This window comes from Dermacentor andersoni, chromosome 1 (genome assembly GCF_023375885.2).
Source record: "Dermacentor andersoni chromosome 1, qqDerAnde1_hic_scaffold, whole genome shotgun sequence".
Lineage (NCBI taxonomy): Eukaryota > Metazoa > Arthropoda > Arachnida > Ixodida > Ixodidae > Dermacentor > Dermacentor andersoni.
The window spans coordinates 361,862,576-361,880,872 of record NC_092814.1 but is presented as its reverse complement, the minus strand read 5'-3'; the positions used below and the strand labels follow the sequence as shown (position 1 = coordinate 361,880,872).

The following is an 18,297-nucleotide window of genomic DNA, read 5'->3' as shown; positions in this document are numbered from 1 at the left end:
ATATTCATTTCACAGCAAAGCGTTGTCATCTGTACTTCATGTAAGCCTCCTATGATACAAGTCAACATGGTCAGGGATATGTAGTGCTACAGTTGTTTTTTCTTCAGTGGTATTAGTATTACCGGAGTCTCAATGCTCATCTGAACGTTCTATATGCATCTTGTCATGCATGGTAAATTGGTGTATTTATTCTTTAGGCAATCAACCAGACTAGTCTTTTATTTTGCAAAGAACGATGTTTTGTGAAGTGTAATTATGCATACTGTGATGTCTTAGCTTTTGCTTTTCACTTGTGTTTCCTAATCAAGCTTTGTTACGGTTATGCAAGCTTTAAGTGCACATGTACGTCTATAAGCATTAGAGAATTTCTGAGGGAAGTTTGCGCATTAAATTTTCTGATCTGAGGCAACACCTTTTGCTTTTACATGGTCAAAGAAAACTGCACCCACACATTCATGCTTGTGAAATCAAGTGGGAACAATAAATACTGATTTTAAAATGTCCACATGTGCCAAAGTTTATTGGCAGATTAAAAGTGAGTACATCTTTCTGGTGTCTTAAATCTGCAAACACCGGTGACAGGATTCAAGCAAGACAGGTGCTCTTTGTCCGACTAGAGCAGTTGCGTGCTCTTTGTCCGACTAGAGCAGTTGCTCAACAACAGTATCAGCCAATGGAATTCGTTTTCACTGTCTAAATGTACGCAACTTGAAACATGCTACAGAGAAAATCCGTGAATAATGTACCATCAACTTAAATTTGACATGCGAACAGGAAAAAAACGGATCATAACGCCTGTTACGTGTAATGCTAAAGTGCAATGTGTGAGCATACTCTAGCCAGTTTCAAAGCACAGAGCAGTGCCAAGTGTGCGTCTTGGAGTAAATGAAGCTTATTAAAAATGTAGGTGGACCTGAAAACCACGAGGCACTCCTGTTCTGAAATTGTTTGCAACTGAATTTATTCTGATAGTGCATATATAATTTCTCATTGCACCAATATGGTGCCCAAATTCAGGTCAAAATAACGATATTAAACACATGATAAAATATACATACAAGGTAAACAAATCAAGCTAATGAAATTACAGAGGAATAACTATAACATCAAGAATTGAGAACTACTGGACACAACGAATTCTGTTGTGAAACAAAAGTGATGACAAACATATTGTTGCCTTACTGCAGACTGCACATATGATAAACACAAATGTGTTCGGCGCAAGTCTAGAAGCAATAACAGTAACGAAATAAGTTCACATATTGTACAATGCATCCTAGCATATATTTTGCTGTACAAGTGGAACAAATGAAAAAAAAAACATATCCTAGGACGGTCACGTCAAGGCGCCACTTATATGCCAAATATATTAAACCTTGTGGAGTAACAACACACAACAGGATTACTTCCACAGATGTTGCAGCACTCATGTCAGTATTAACTGTGCCGAGTAGACAAGATTTTCGCCAAGGGGAGCCGTGAAACGTTGCGCTAACCTATGTATCAGTACCCCGTCAGTGCATCAGATGGATAAGGAATTTACATTCCTCGCCCTTGGCTGAAGTTTCTAGGCCTTCTCCTCTGTTCCCCTCCCCCCGAAGGTTTTTTGGAATGAGTTCTGTCGGGCCACTTGCACGTGGCCTTGTTGCTATCACCAACACTTGCTGTCATTATTGATGTAGTGATGCATGCCCCATTGTTAGGCGATTTTTATATGTAAAAGAAATTGTAAACTTTTTTTTCACGATTCTCGATGGCAGCGCATACGCAATAACGTTCCTGGTGGCTTGTCTCTGAAAATATACTTAGTAGCAAGTGAGCGTCTTTCCTGTCCACGTCTCCTTTTTTCGCAACGCTTCTGCACTCCCCTTTGCAAAAAGCATGTCAAACCAACTGACCCAACAGCTTACTATTCTAACACAAATATATAGGCCATTTCTTGTGCAGCACACAAGGCTATTTTTCTCCATTTGTACTTGAAAATAACTGCATATCGTCGGAGCATGCACAGACGCAGCAACAGTCTGCTAATAGGCCAAAGGTGCGGCTGCCATTTACAAATTTTTGTTTTCTGAACCTTCCTCCACCTTGTGGATATTGACAAAAATGATCTCTTAAATGAGGTAGTTGCTACGCTAGAGGACTCGATTCTCAGTGATTTAACTGAATTTAATTATTGGAGGCTGAAGGTTCGCCAGCACACAGTACGCGTGAAACACGTCTGTCATGAGTGCTATCATTTGAATTGGCAACCACTTGTTTAAGATGTTATGAACTTTAATTCTCTGGATCATCCTCTCCACATGAACTCCCACTTGCGCAGTATTGTATGTGTCCCTGACTTCTTGAGCACTGAACTGAGGGCCTTGTAAAAATGGGGGCATGACAAGTACAGCATTTCGTTCACTAATAATTGTACGCATCCCAGGAAATCCCTTGTCTGCAAGTATTTTATCACCAGACTCAATGACATCAAGGAAACCAGAATCGACAGTAATGTATGTATCGGTACACCCTTCCCCCATAGGCATATGAGTGGAAACATATCATCCCGCCAGGTGTAACCCCAGCAAGAAAATTCAAAGTATACCCGCCTTTGTACTACGAGTACAGAGTCCTCTGCTGCTGTAGAATAGGTGGCTGCTCAGTGCGGATTTCTGTGCCGTCAATTATCATTGTGCAGTCCGGATAATGTGTCCTAAAACAGTCTGGCATGGTAGCCTGAATATCTCTTAGTGGGGGACGAAAAATCCATTGCTTTGTAGCAAATGCCAAGGTTTTGAGGACACTTTTGAAATGCCGTAAGGCTGATGTTTCACTAATGCTGAACAGGGTAGCCAGGGATGAATAGCTGATGCCAAGTTTCGATTTCATCAGGAAGAGCAGCAGTCGGTCTTCTTTAGATACGTCACATCTGCGCTCAGTCGAGACCGGAAACACACGAGCACGGCGAACGCCACCTTACTTACATTACATAAGTCCTCAAGAGCCCTTGTACTCCTTGAAACACTTTCGTGGCCAGCAAAATAGCTTCTCCGATGGTCTGGACCACTGTGCTTGCTAGCAACGTTCGGAGTGCTTGCTGGCAACGTTCGACTTCACAGTCGCGTGTCTCGTGGTGAGTTATCTGCGTTGTTGCCTTCAGTGTAGCAAATAAACACTGAAAAGCTTCTGGTCGCGCTGCTCGTTTCCGATGTTTGAGTTTCCTAAGAGAAATTGCATGTTGTATTATAGGGAAGTGCTCCTCTCACAATTCTAACACTTGATAGCAATTAAAAAGTATAGACTGACATGTTCTCAAAAGGTTTGTTATGTGTCAAAGCTTGTAAGGATAACTGTTTACTTTCATCCATATGCAACGTGTAATCTCGTGCAACAGTTATTTCTGATGATGTATGGGGTTTTATGGCGCAAGGGCCAGGTATAGCCAAAGAGCGCCATGTCTGTGCGAATGGGTTTGCAGTGTAATTATGATTACTATGAGTTGGTGTGACGTCGCTGTAAAAAGGCCTTAAAATATACGCTCTGAAGTGCGTAATATCTGTATAATAAAATTTTGGCGATGACGTATGACTTGTACTATGAACATTTAGAGGCATTTAAAAGAATGATACGATAGGTAAAATATATCAGATTATAAGAAACGCCAGAGCACTACTGCCTCCTTAGAGCCCTTGAAACACAAGGCCCTGGAGGCATGTGCTATGCAAAACAATTATCGCAGTGGCATCCTCTGGAGAGAGGAGGCGCTACGAATACATGGGACTAATAACATGTAACACCACATCTCTGAGGAAACCTAGGACTGTGTCAGTATTAAAAAGCGGTTCTGGACCAAGAAGCATTGCAGGATGAAGAGGAATGTGCTGTCGGTATGCTAATGAAAAGTGTCTCTTTCTCTCAGATTCGGCTTCCCGATACTCCAGGAGGACGTGGAGCACGGTCAGCCTCTCCCCGCATCTACCGCAGGTTGGAGGCTCACTTCCAGTGAGTAGAAAATTATGGGTGCCAAACGTGTGTTCTATTCTGAGACGACAGAATAGGAAATCTGTTCGGCGCAATTTTGTAGTAGGGGGCCAGAATCCTAACTGTGGTTTTATCAGGTGGAGCTTATTATCCGTTTCCGCGTCCCACATGCGTTGCCAGTGGTCTCGCAATCTCCTTCGCAAGAAAGGCCTCAGATCTGTGACAGGCACCGCAGCGGTAGGGTTAACAGCTTGCGATGCGATTGACGTGGCCATCTCGTCCGCCAGAACATTACCCTCGATGCTCCTATGGCCAGGCACCCAGCATATAATGATATGCTGGTTAGATCTGTACGCTTTACACAAGACGGAATATAGTTCATCAAGTACTGGATTTTTGTGTGTATAGAGTGACATCAGGGCCTTCACGACACTTAGGGAGTCTATATATCGCTGACTTTTGAAGTTTTGATTTTCTTATATCCTTCACAGCAGACAGTAATGCGTAGGCCTCGGCCGTAAATATACTTGTTTCCGGATGTAGTACATCGGATTCTGAGAAGGATGGACTGACTGCAGCATACGACACCCCGGCATTAGACTTCGAAGCGTCTGTGTAGAACTCTGCGCAGGAGTGCTTGTGCTGGAGTTCTAGGAAATGAGTTCGTATTTCGATCTCTGGTGCGTGTTTTGTTACTTCTAAAAAGGATATGTCACATTCTATGACCTGCCACTCCCAAGGCGGTAACACCTTGGTTGGATGCATTAGGCGAAGCTCGAGGATTGGGACACGCATTTCATCACTACGCTCCCTCACACGAAGCGAGAAAGGCTGTCTTACAGAGGGACGGTTATGGAAAAGTGTAGTACATGTCATATCGTTAACAGTGTTTTAAAACATGGATGTTGATGATTGCAATATATTTTTAGGAAATATGTAAGGCTGATGTAAGTTCTCTGTAGATGGAGGGAGCATTCATTTGATTCCGCGTATAAGCTTTCAATCGGGCTTGTTCTGAAAGCGCCAGTGGCTAATCGGATACCTAGATGGTGAACAGGATCTAGCATCTTTAGCGCGCTCGGGCCGGCAGAGGTATATACTACAGCACCATAATCCATTCGAGACCGAATTAGGCTCTTGTATAGGTTCATTAAACACTTCCTGTCACTACCCCATGTAGTCTGGGATAGAAGTTTCATTAAGTTCATTGCTTTTAGACATTTTTCTTTCAGATATTTAATGTGTGGAATGAAAGTGAGTCTGTAATCAAGTATAATACCCAGGAATTTGTGCTCTTTGTTGACAGGTATTTGGTGTCCACACAGTTCTAAGAAAGGATCCGGAAACAGGCCTCTCTTTCTTGTAAAAAGAACGCAAGAGCTTTTGTGAGGGTTGATTTTAAATCCGTTTTTCTCTTCCCACTTGGAAATCTTGTTCAAGCCCTGTTGCACCTGTCTCTCGCATACTGAGAGGTTACAGGATTTGAAGCCGATTTGAATGTCGTCAGCGTAGACAGAATAAAGAATGGCAGGTGGTAGCGAAGCACGAAGCGTGTTCATCTTCACGATGAAGAGCGTACAGCTCAGCACGCCTCCCTGTGGTACACCTGTTTCTTGTGTGAAAGGTCGCGACAATACGTTGCCGATTTCACTCGGAAGATGCGATTCAACAAATAGCTTTCAATTATTTTCAGCATATTGCCACAGATGCCCATTTCCTACAACTCTCGCAAGATGCCGTAGCGCCATGTTGTGTCATATGCTTTCTCCATGTCAAGGAATATTGACATGAAAAACTGCTTATGTACAAATGCGTCCCGAATATATCCTTCAATGCGTACAAGGTGATCTGTTGTCGACCGCACTTGTCTGAAGCCACACTGATAAGGATCGAGCATATTGTTGAGCTCAAGGAAATGTATAAGTCTGCGATTTATCATTGTTTCAAAAATCTTACACATACAATTTGTTAGAGCTATCGGACGATAACTTGTTGCCAAGGAAGGGTCTTTTCCCTGCTTTAGAACAAGAACCACCATCGCTTCTTTCCATGTGGATGGGGGGTATCCCGAAGCCCAAATAGCGTTGAATAGTGTAAGAAGTGTAACTTGTGCGTACGTATGTAGGTTTCTGATCATGTCATACATGACTGTCAGGTCCCGGTGCAGTGCTTTTGCATGTGTTCAAGGCAGCTCTCAACTCGGCAATACCGAAAGGCCGGTTATACGGTTCATTCTGTCTGGATTTTCGTATGATTGGCTTACGCTCTACTATTTCCTTATGTTTAAGAATGGACTGAGAATAATGGGTTGAGCTCGAGACGCTCTCAAAGTGCTCCCCAAGTGAGTCTGCCTGATCTTGCAGGGTATCGCCTTGTGTCTTTACCAGAGGGAGTGAATATGTTTGGCGCCCTCTAATTCTATTTACCCTGTTCCAGGCTTTGGCCTCATCTGTAAACGAGTTAATACTCGATAAATACTTCTGCCAGCTTTCTCTTCTGGCCTGTCGGCGGGTTCTTCTACCTTGGGACTTCACCTTTTTGAAGTTGACAAGATTTTTTGCAGTGGACGAAGCGCGTAGCAACCCCCACGCTTTGTTCTGATTCCTACGTGCGATTCTGCATTCATCGTTCCACCACGGGACACGCCGTCTGCATGCCAAGCCACTTCCTTCAGATATGCATTTTGATGCGGCATCTATTATGAACGCTGTAAAATACTCCACAGCCGCATCAATTTCTAAAGAAGACATATCAGCCCATGAGATGCTAGATAGAGTTCGAAACTTCTCCCACTCGGCTGTATCTATCTTCCACCTAGGAGCTTGTGGGGGAAATTCATTTTCTTTAGATGTTCTTAGCAGTACGGGGAAGTGATTGCTCCCGTAAGGATTGCTCGTAACTACCCATTTGAGTTCGGGCAGTATAGACGCGGAAACTATACTAAGATCCATTGACGAAAACGATCTGTTTGCAAGAGAGTAATATGTGGGTTCTTTCTTATTGAGAAGTCACGCTCCAGAAGAAAAAAGGAACTGTTCAACGAGACGACCTCCGGCATCGATTCGAGAGTCTCCCCACAAGCTGCTGTGTGCATTGAAATCGCCAAGAACAACATACGGTTCTGGCAATTAATCTATGAAGGACTGAAATTCAGGTTTGTTTAATTTGAAATGTGGGGGTATGTAAAGGAGAACAAATAGTGATGAGTTTGTTTTGCAGGGCAATTCGAACCGCCACTGCTTCGAGGGCCGTTCGTAGCTGTAAACGTTGACACGCTATGCTTTTTTTGAATTACAATGGCGACACCGCCCGATGATGCAACAGCATCATCGCGATCTTTGCGAAAAGTAACGTGCTGTCGAAGAAAGTTTGTGTGTTTTGGTTTTAAGTGTGTTTCCTGTAAACACAGCACTTTTGCAAGAACTCATTCACAAACACAATTCAAATCATCAAGGTTTCTAAGGAGACCTCTGATGTTCCATTGAATAATTTGTGTATCCATATTTAAAGTAAATTAGTGCTGTGTGTACAGAAACGGAAGTTATGCTTTAGACTACAGAGCCCTTTCGAGGCCCTGTAATCAGGGTTTTGTCCTTTCTGGAGCGTTCGAGGGAGCCTCGCCGCTTCTTAGGCGCTTGGTGCGCCTTGAGGATGGGTGTAGTTTCCATGGCCTCTTGTGAGGCGCCGGACACGTGCTCTTGCGAGCGGGAAGTTACCAGCGAGGGTCCCGCCTTGGAGGGCAAGACCCCTGCGCCCATCAGCCCGGAGGTCGATGGGGCTTCCTGGGGGATTTGGCTGCGCCGGCTGTTGCCAGCGCTGGAAGGGACCTGGGAAGTTGAGGCAGCCTCGGCTGCGCCCACCTTCGGGGTCGATGGTCCCTTCTCGGTTGACGGAGCAGCGCTAGCTGCAACCGCCGCGGGGGCAGATGGCGTAACTGCCGACTCACTGTTTGTGGGTCGGACAGCCGCCGGAGGTCGTTGTGACGCTGCCCCCTGACGCGCCACTTCGGCAAAGCTTTTCTTTGGCAGGTAAGCTACCCGGCTGCGTACCTCTTTGAAAGATATGTTTTCTTTAACTTTGAACGAACGATTTCTTTTTCTTTTTTCCATGATGGACAGGACCGCGAGTACGCGGCGTGTTCCCCATCACAGTTCACGCAGTGGAGAGAGTTTTCACAAGCTTCAGAGGTGTGTTCGTGGGCACTGCATTTCGCACAGGTTTGGCGGCCTCGGCAGCTCTGCGAGCTGTGGCCGAACCGTTGGCATTTGAAACATCTCAGGGGGTTTGGCACGTGTGGCCTAACACGGAGCTTAATAGACCCTGCCTCGATTGACTCGGGCAGGACACTCGAACCGAAGGTGATTATCAAGTGTTACGTTTGGATTTCTTTTCCGTCGCGCCTTATCTTAATTCTTTTGGCATTTATAACATTCTGTTCACTGAAGCCCTCCAAGAGCTCAGCCTCAGTGAGCTCCAGCAAATCATCGTCCGAGACAACGCCGCGGGTGGTGTTCATAGTACGGTGCGGTGTTACTGTTAGTTGGTTATCCCCAAATGACACAAGCTTAGGCAGTTTCTCGTATTGTTTCTTATCGCGGAGCTCCAGAAGAAGATCACCGCTTGCCATCCTGGTCGCCTGATAACCGGCTCCAAAAACATCAGTCAAAGTCTTCGATACAAGGAAACGTGGAAAGTTGTGGACTTGCCGTACGAAAAACTGAAAAACTTCATCGGTGCGCCCTCTTTTCTGAGGGCGATCAGGGAGTGGAGGAAAGGAGCTATCCATAAATATATGTGAAATTTCGGCAGTAACGCCAGCCACCCACCGTGGAGTCCTACAAGGGGACGCTGCAGGGCCTGAAAAGCAGGGCCTGCAAACGCCAGCTGTACGTTACCACTATAACCAAATATGAAATAACCTAGGTTGGCTATTCACACAAGGTTAACCCTTGCTGCCTGGAAAATTGGAAGTAAGAAGAAGCCAGGAGAAGACAGGAAAGGTGGAAAGTGAGAGAAAGACGAAGGCTGGAGGGAGAGAGAGACAGGAAAAGGCAACTACCGATTTCCCCCGGGTGGGTCAGTCCGGGGGTGCCGTCTACGTGAAGCAGAGGCCAAAGAGGTGTGTTGCCTCCGCCGGGGGGCCTAAAAGGTCCGAACACCCGGCATCGGCTCAACCCCCAGGATCCCCCTTTCCCCGGACACGGCAAAGCCGCGCACGGCTACACGTGGGAGGGTCCAACCTCCGTGTGCTCGGGTACGCGGTGTCGCAACACACCAAACGCCTACTGACGCAGACGCCCCTGCGGGGAACAGTTATTTTTATGCGCCACAAACGTAACAATTTCTATATCTCTTATGCCATGTTGGTATTTAATTGTAAATACATTTAAGACTTTTATATTTCTTGCGTAACAGTGGCACGTACTCATTCTTGACAATTAGCCAATAATTCGCACATACTGAATGGCTAAATCATAAAAAAATAAAGTACCTGAAGGAAGCAATTAAATACAATGCGCTTTTTCATTAAAGAATTGGTGTCCTTTAGATATGCCTACAAGCATACATTGCGGGCTAATGTGTTATGTATGAAATGTTTTATTACACAGTACAGTCATCCACTTCCTCGCACACCTTGTTGGTTAACATACAGTATATATGATGATGATGTGTGGTGTTTTGTGGCGCAAGGGCCAGGTTTGGCCAAAGAGCGTCATGACAGGTGGTAGTGTTAACAATGTATTATGGAAGATGTGACTTGGCTGTAAAGTGGCCTAAAAATAGTCGCTGTAAATGCGTAAAATCTATGTGCTATAAAATTATGGCGATGACTAATGACGAATACTATGAACATTAAAATCCATCGTAGGAGAATGATGCAAAATAGAAAATACATAAGATAGTAAAATTACTTGGAGCACTGCTGCCTCGCCAGAGCCCTTGAAAAACAAGGGCCTGGAGGCACGTGCTATACGAAAGAGCTATCACAGCGGCATCCTCTGAAGCGAGGACCCGCTATGAACATATGGGGCTAACAACATGCAAGACAACATCTTTCAGAAAACTTAGGACTGCGTTGGTGTCAAATAAAGGTTCTGGGCCGAGTAGCATTACGGGATGTAGGGGGATGTGCTGCCGGTATGCCAGAGAAAAATGTTTCCTTCTCTCAGATTCGGCTGACCGATACTCCAGGAGGACGTGGAGGACGGTCAGCCTCTCCCCGCATCTACCGCAGGTTGGAGGATCATTTTCAGTGAGTAAAAAATTATGCGTGCCAAATGTGTGTCCTATTCTGAGGCGACAGAATAGGACATCTGTTCGCCGTGATTTTGTGACGGAGGGCCAAGAACCTAACTGTGGCTTTATCAAGTGCAGTTTGTTATTTAGTTCTGCGTCCCATATGCGTTGCCTGTGGTTTCGCAGTTTCCTTCTTAAGAAAGGCTTCAGGTCTGTGACAGGGACCGAAGCAGTAGGATTAACTGTATGCAATGAAATTGATGTGGCCATCTGGTCCACTAGAACGTTACCCTGGATGCCCCTATGGCCAGGCACCCAGCATATAATCACATGCTGGTTAGATACATATGCTTTACATAACACGGAATAGAGTTCAATTATAACAGGATTTTTGTGCTTACAGAACGATATCAAAGCCTTCACAACACTTAGGGAGTCCGTAAAAATAACTGATTTTATGAGTTTTGATTTCCTTATATGCTTCACGGTCGAAAATATTGCGTAGGCCTCAGCCGTAAAGATACTAGTTTCCGGATGCAGTACGTCGGATTCCGAGAAGGATGAACCGACGGTGGCATAGGACACCCCGTCGTGTGACTTCGATGCGTCTGTGTAGAACTCCGTGCAGGAGTGTTTGTGCTGGAGTTCCCGGAAATGCATTTGGATTTCAATGTCTGAAGCGTGCTTTGTAACTTGAGTGAAAGATGTGTCGCATTGTATCAGCTGCCACTCCCAAGGAGGTAGCAGCTTGGCTGGATGCATTAGGCGGAGCTCGAGGAGCGGAACACGCATTTCTTCACTAAGCTCCCTCACACGCAGCGACAAAGGCTGTCTTACAGAGGGACGATTGCGAAAGAGTAGCATATGTCATATCATTAACGGTAATAAAACACAGATGTTGAGGATTTAAGTGGACTTTCAGAAAATATGTTTGGCTGATGTATGTTCTCTGCAGATGAAGTGACCACTCATTTGATTCTACATATAGACTTTGTATGGGACTCGTTCTGAAAGCGCCAGTGGCCAGTCAGATTCCTAGATGGTGGACTGGGTCTAGCATCTTTAGCGCGCTCGGGGCGGCAGAGGTATATACTACAGCACCATAATCCAATCGAGACCGAATGAGGCTCTTGTATAGGTTCATTAAACACTTCCTGTCACTAGCCCATGTAGTCTGCGATAGAAGTTTCATTAAGCTCATTGTTTTTAGACATTTTTCTTTCAGATATTTAATGTGTGGAATGAAAGTGAGTCTGCTGTCAAGTATAATACCCAGGAATTTGGGCTCTTTGTTGACAGGTATTTGGTGTCCAGACAGTTCTAAGGAAGGATCCGGAAACAGGCCTCTCTTTCTTGTAAAAAGAACACAAGAGCTTTTGTGAGGGTTGATTTTAAATCCGTTTTTGTCTGCCCACTTGGAAATCTTGTTCAAGCCCTGCTGCACCTGTCTCTCGCATGCTGAGAGGTTACAGGATTTGAAGCCGATTTGAATGTCGCCAACGTAGACAGACTAAAGAATGGCAGGTGGTAGCGAAGCACGCCTCCCTGTGGTACACCTGTTTCTTGTGTGAAAGGTCGCGACAATACGTTGCCGATTTTCACTCGGAAAATGCGATTCAGCAAATAGCTTTAAATTATTTTCAGCATACTGCCACAGATTCCCATCCCCGACAAGTCTCGCAAGATGCCGTAGCGCCATGCTGTGTCATATGCCCTCTCCATGTCAAGGAATATTGACATGAAAAACTGCTTATGGTCAAATGCGTCCCGAATATATCCCTCAATGCGTACAAGGTGATCTGTTGTCGACCGGCCTTCTCTGAAGCCACACTGATAGCGATCAAGTATATTGTTGAGTTCAAGCAAATGTATGAGTCTGCGATTAATCATTTTTTCAAAAACCTTACACAGGCAGCTTGTAAGAGCTATCGGACGATAGCTTGCCGCCATGGATGGGTCTTTCCCCTGCTTCAAAACAGGGACCACAATTGCTTCTTTCCATGCAGTTGGAAAGTATCCTGCAGCCCAAATAGTGTTGAAAATTGTGAGTAGTGTAACTTGGGTGTCATTGTGTAGGTTTTTGATCATTTCATACATGATTCTGTCGGAACCCGGTGCGGAGCTCTTGCATGATCTCAAGGCAGCTCTGAACTCGGCAATACTAAAAGGACAGTTGTATGGTTCATTCTTTCGACATTTTCTTATGAGTGGCTTACATTCATCTATTTGTTTGTATTTGAGAAAGGATTCTGAATAATTTCTTGGACTTGACACGCTCTCAAAGTGCTCCCCAAGTGAGTCTGCCTGATCTTGCAGTGTATCGCCCTGTGTATTTACCAGAGGGAGTGAGTACGTTGGTCGACCCGGTTCCAGACTTTGGCCTCATCTGTAAACGAGTTAATCCTCGATAAAAAGTTCTGCCAACTTTCTATTCTGGCCTGCCTCCGAGTTCTCCTGCCTTGAGATTTTACTTTGTTAAAGTTTATGAGATTCTCTGCAGTGGGGGAAGCGCGTAGCAGCCCCCACGCTTTGTTCTGTTTCTTACGAGCGATCCTACATTCGTCGTTCCACCACGGGACACGCCGTCTGCATGCCAAGCCACTTCCTTCAGATATGCATTTAGATGCGGCATCTATTATGAACGCTGTAAAATACTCCACAGCCGCATCAATTTCCAAAGAAGACATATCAGCCCATGAGATGCTAGATAGAGTTCGAAATTTCTCCCAATCGGCTGTATCTATCTTCCACCTAGGAGCTTGTGGGGGAAATTCATTTTCTTTAGATGTTCTTAGCAGTACGGGGAAGTGATCGCTCCCGTAAGGGTTGCTCGTAACTTCCCATTTCAGTTCGGGCAGTATAGACGCGGAAACTATACTAAGATCTATTGACGAAAAGGTTCTGTTTGCAAGAGAGTAATATGTAGGTTCCTTCTTATTGAGAAGGCACGCTCCAGAAGAAAAAAAAGGAAATGTTCAACGAGACGACCTCGCGCATCGATGCGAGAGTCTCCCCACAAGCTGCTGTGTGCATTGAAATCGCCAAGAACAGCATAAGGTTCTGGCAATTCATCTATGAAGGACTGAAATTCAGGTTTGTTTAATTTGTAATGTGGGGTTATATAAATCGAACAAATAGTGATGAGTTTGTTTTGCAGGACAACTCGAACCGCCACTGCTTCTAAGGCCGTTCGTAGCTGTAAACGTTGACACGCTATGCTTTTTTGAATTATAATGGCAACACCGCCCGATGATGCGACAGCATCATCGCGATCTTTGCGAAAAGTAACGTGCTGTCGAAGAAAGTTTGTGTGTTTTGGTTTTAAGTGTGTTTCCTGTAAACACAGCACTTTTGGATTGTGTTTGTGGATGAGTTCTTGCAAATCATCAAGGTTTCTAAGGAGACCTCTGATATTCCATTGAATGATTTGTGTATCCATATTTAAAATAAATTGGTGCTGTGTTTACGGAAACGGAAGGGATGCCTTAGATTACAGAGCCCTTTCGAGGCCCTGTAATCGGGGTTTTGTTCTTTCTGGAGCGTTCGAGGGAGCCTCGCCGCTCCTTAGGCGCTTGGTGCGCCTCGAGGATGGCTGTAGTGTCCATTGCCTCTTGTGAGGCGTCGGACACGTGCTCTTGCGAGCGAGATGTTTCCCGAGAGAGTCCCGCCTTGGAGGGCAAGACCCCTGCGCCCACCAGCCCCCCGGAGGTCCATGGGGCTCCCTGAGGGATCTGGCTGCGCCGGCTGTTGCCAGCGCTGGAAGGGGCCGGGGAGGTTGGGGCAGCCTCGGCTGCGCCCACCTTCCGGGTCGATGGCCCCGTCTGCTGTGTTGGCGTAGCAGCGTTAGCTGCAGCCGCCGAGGGGGCGGATGGCGTCACTGCCGCCTCACTGGGTGTGGGTCGGACAGCCGCCGGAGACCGTTGTGGCGCTGCCCCCTGACGCGCCACATCGGCAAAGGTGTGCTTTGGCAGGAAGGATACCCGCCTGCGTGCCTCTTTGAAACTTCTGTTTTCTTTTACTTCAATTGTAACTATCTCCTTTTCTTTCTTCCACGATGGGCATGACCGCGAGTATGCAGCGTGCTGCCCTTCACAGTTTACACAATGGAGAGAGTTTTCACAAGTTTCAGAGGCGTGCTCATGAGCGCTGCATTTCGCGCAGGTTTGGCGGCCTCGACAGCTCTGTGAACTGTGACCGAAACGCTGGCATTTGAAGCAACGCAGGGGATTTGGAACATGTGGGCGAACACGGAGCTTGATATAGCCGGCCTCGATGGACTCGGGCAGAATACTTGTGCCAAAAGTAAGTATCAGGTGTTTGGTCGGAATTTCCTTATTATCACGCCTCATCTTAATTCGCCTAACGTTGATGACGTTCTGCTCGCTGAAGCCCTCCAAGAGCTCAGCCTCAGTCAGCTCCAAGAGATCATCATCGGAGACTACGCCACGGCTGGTATTCATAGTACGATGCGGTGTTACTGTTACTTTGGCGTCGCCAAATGATACTAGATTGGGTAGCTTTTCATATTGCTTCAGGTTGCGGAGCTCCAAGAGGAGATCACCGCTTGCCATTCTGGATGCTTTGTAACCGGTACCAAAAACTTGGGTCAGAGACTTCGACACGAGGAATGGTGAGATTGTTCGAACGGGTTTGTTTGGTGTTTCAGAGTGGACAACATGGAATCGAGGAAACATTTCTTTTTGACGGGCGAAAAATTCTAAGACATCATCGGTGCGCCCCCTCTTCAGGGAGCGATCAGGTAGTGGGGGGAAAGAAGAAGCCATAAGAGTTTGTAATTTCGGCAGTAACGCCAGCCACCCACCGTGGAGTCCTACAAGGGGACGCTGCAGGGCCTGTGAAACACGGCCTGCAAACGCCAGCTGTGCATTACCACTATAACCAAATATGAAATAACCTAGGTTGGCTATTCACACAAGGTTAACCCTTGCCGCCGTGAAGAAAGGAAGTAACTGGAAGAGAGAAGAAGACAGGAAAGTTCAAAAAGAGAGAGATGAAGACGAATGTTTGAGGAGAGAGAGAGAGAGAGACAGGAAAAGTCGACTGCCGATGTCCTCCAGGTGGGTCAGTCTGGAGGTGCTGTCTATGTGAAGCCGAGGCCGAAGAGGTGTGTTGCCTCCGCCGGGGGGCCTTAAAGGTCCAAACACCCAGCATCGGCTCAACCCCCAGGATCCCCTTTTCCCCAGACACGGCTAAGCCGCGCACGGCTACACGCGGGAGGGTCCAACCCTCGTGTGCTCGGGTCCGTGGTGTCGCAACACACCAAACGCCTGCTGACGCAGACGCCCCTGCGGGTATACAGTATATATAATCCTGTTAGCTTGTACTACCATTCAGAGCACATATAAGCTTCACATATGCATCTACGAATATGTCAGGCAAGAAAACAGACTCATGCCAAACTGCAGGAAGAGGCAAAGAAAGGTTTAGTTCCAAATTTTCTGCTGAGGAAATGCAGTGGGGTGTTTCTGCTAGTGCACAGTTTCTTATAAAGCTCACCACTGATCTCGCTGCTAAGTGGACCTCAGCGGCAGCACACAACAGGTTCAGGCCATCCCATGCTGCTGCATCTACAGAGTCACGAACCACCTCGGCTGGTACAGAGATCGCACTGCTGCTGGCGTCTTCAGCATCAAATTCTGCTACTTCTGCCGCACAAGGCGCTGCAATAGCCGAAGCCGCATATCTGTGCATCCATCTTCAAAGGCACGGAAAGCTCAAGTGTGACAACCTCTCTATGTAATTCGGCCAGAAATCATGTCTGCTATAATGTGCGATACCACACCACAGGCCATATTTTATTTATGATGAAGGCACTCAAGATGCAGTATCGAAAGAAAGGCTTATGTGTTGACGGTTGTCAAAGGAAAATGAGGTATATTTGATATCTCGAGCAAAAGTGATATCAGAACAACAAATAAGGATGTGTGAACAACAGCATGTCAACATGAAAAAATTTATGCACCTCAGCATCGCAAGTAAAATGCAGCTGAAGTTGCGGCTACAAGCGAATACCCCCCCCCCCCCCTTCTGTTGTGGGTGCTTTTTGTTCCGTGCAGCCCAGTACCGCAATTCGTTGCATGAATATAGTTTGCATTACTGCAAATATAAACCTTCAGTTGAAAGTCAGTGTTGTGTTGACTGATCACTCATGCTCATGCTAATTCTTTAGCTTTCTTTTGTTTGTTTTTTTCCTTTCCAAACCCTCCTCAAGCGACAAAAGTAAGCGCGTGTACAAGGGGCCGTCCGATACGTATCATATATAATTATTTACCGCGGCACGAGTAAAGCAGATACCTGCTGAACCTGGAAATCTGTGCAGCAGGAGCCGTGGACCGCTTCTTGTAGACGGGTGGGAATATTGTTGGGAGGTAACCCGGATGATTCTCGATGTTGCTCTTTTCTTCGGTGACGAAGTGCCTCGAACAAATTCTCGTATTGTTATTCGGGCTCCAATGTGAGAGGTCATCACCGCTGAAACATGACAGAGAGCAATCATCTGACACTAAGCAACGCGAAGACTGAACAAATGTGTGCTAGCGTGCGCGAGAGAAATGCTAATTTGCGAACACTCGACGTGCGGTGCAGTGCACTCCAGCCTTGGTTCTGTTCTACGCGTGAGACAGCATCGGCATGATTGAGTCCGGTTCCAGCACTCGCGTCTTGATCCCGGCGCAGACACGAGCTGAACGTTGGCTTATGAATGCACAACAAAAGCACACTGCGTACAAAGTTCCCGCACGGAGCGCTTACGAAGCTATATTTGACACGTAACAACCACTGCACCTTTGTTTTGGAGCGAGACGAGCTAAACGACTATTTAACAAATTTACAACAGCAGGAATCAGTTGACGCCCCTTTATGCACTGGTCACTTTATTTGGCCGTTTACGCCTTCGTTCGTTTAACGGAAATTCGCAAGAGCGACACTTACTTGACGCGCCGAACCGCGACGATCCACTTCAGCCGCCAGTTTCCTTCCCACGGTCTTGAAGGGAGGCGGTAAAATGTGATGCCGTCATCCCCTTCGCAGTTGTGGCAATCCTTAACGCAGGAGCATCTGCGCTTGTTCTTCACACGTATCACGGAGGAGCTGCCGTGAGGCAGTGGTAAATCCATTGCAACATTGGAAAACGAGGCTGTCCGGCGTGCTTGAGCGCAATACGAACAAAGGTGCCGCGGTGGCGAAGGCCTACCTGCGGGTGCTCACCGCCGCTGCTAGGTGGCGCGACGTGTACAGCCAAACTAGCCAAACTGCATTGCAGGGTGCCCATACTGTCTCGTCACCCACCGAAAATTGCATGCGCGCTGCTGGGCATTCATAGAAAACTGTATGTGCCACGCCCAGACATACGCAATAAAGCAGCATTGTTTTGCGATGGCAGATTCCAGGTGAGAGAGAGGATTATGGAGATGAAGATACGCTATCGGCTGCAGCAGTTTAGGGTTAAATGAACGGGTGAATGAAGTCATAAAAGGAGAACCGAACGTCGGTGAAAGCACGTCTCCGCAAATTGTGAAAGGAACGAGGTAGAAAAGGAGAAAAAAAAATAAACTCCAGGTGGCAGGTGAAGTCGCAGTTAAGTGTCAAGAGAATTTAAGCGGGAATCTCTGAAACGAGTTTAATTTCAGTGTAAATGTGTGATCTAGCCACCAAATGATTGGAGTCACCGTCCAGCATGCGTCCTTTGCGGTAGTATAAGCACCCGCTTTCTTGGTAATTAACGTTTACCAAATACCAATCTTCGCAATTGCTTAATCATCGACCATATCTCGTCGCGTATCGCTTAGTGACAGGGTCTGTGAACTACAGCTGCATGCGTTATCGCGACAACTTTCTATCATACCGTGACTTGCGGTTACGGTTGCCATACTCGTCACCCTTGCGTTTGCGCTAATACTGTAAACATCGGTTTACTGTCTAAACTGTCTGTTAGAGAACAGACAGTTTAGAACAGCGTTTCTCGCCTTACATACGCTCAACGCATGCACCGTTCTAGTACGTTACGGTACGCGTCCCTTCAAGACAAAAGAGAGTTATAGCTCAGCAGGCCAGCGTGCCCAGTAAGCTAGCGTA

At 46.4% G+C, this 18,297-nt stretch overlaps 1 pseudogene; it reads right to left on the bottom strand.

Moving 5' to 3' along the window:
• Positions 1-2,159: 2,159 nt before the first annotated feature.
• LOC126516632 (uncharacterized) lies at positions 2,160-18,030 on the bottom strand (annotated as a pseudogene).
• Between the last annotated feature and the right edge of the window lie 267 nt (positions 18,031-18,297).